This window comes from Bos javanicus, chromosome 17 (genome assembly GCF_032452875.1).
Source record: "Bos javanicus breed banteng chromosome 17, ARS-OSU_banteng_1.0, whole genome shotgun sequence".
In the NCBI taxonomy this organism is placed as follows: Eukaryota; Metazoa; Chordata; class Mammalia; order Artiodactyla; family Bovidae; genus Bos; species Bos javanicus.
The window spans coordinates 55,052,772-55,053,559 of NC_083884.1; positions in this window are offsets into that span (position 1 = coordinate 55,052,772).

Consider the following 788-nt stretch of genomic DNA (forward strand, 5'->3'; position numbering starts at 1 on the left):
GCCTATAAATCATTCTATTTAATTTTTGTCATTTTTTTGTCTGTAAAAAAGTTATTAAGTGTTCATCTGTTTCCGTTATCACAATCAGAACACAGCGACCAGAAGTTATCTGGCGACCTCCTGGTATACAACCCTTAGAGGTAGACATCATTCCTGACATAAAACTGTAGCTCAGAGATCCTAAGGGAACTAAAACCATATCGGTAAAGCAAGTGTGGACACATATGAGACAGAGAAAAATTCAAGGATAGTGATATGATCTCTGTGCTTCAAAAAACCCTATTTAGTAGCTTTAGGAGAGTGGGTCCCAAGATTTCTGTCCCTCCACTGATTGTGTTAGTTGTCCCAAATGCACTGGTTGTGTTAGTTGTGTGTGTTATCCCAAATGCACTGGTTGTGCATTTGTTAAAAATATTGGTCCCTGAACCCTGCCCTTGGACTGAATCAGAATCCCCTGAGATGGAACCTGGAAATCTACATTTTTAAAACAAGCACTGCAGTCCTCTTCGAAACCACGTGGGGAATTCACAAGGACAGGTCCCCGCCCCTCGTTCCCTCCTCTTTTGGCCCGCCTCGCTCAGGCCCTGCCCTCCGCCCCCGCCCGCTTCGCCCAAGGCCCCGCCCGCCCCGCCCAGGCCCCGCCCGCCCCGCCCAGGCCCCGCCCGCCCCGCCCAGGCCCCGCCCGCCCCGCCCAGGCCCCGCCCGCCCCGCCCAGGCCCCGCCCCCGTCCCTACGTCTCTCCAGGCCTCGGGCGACCCTTCCCGTGATGCCCCGCGCCCAGCCGCCGC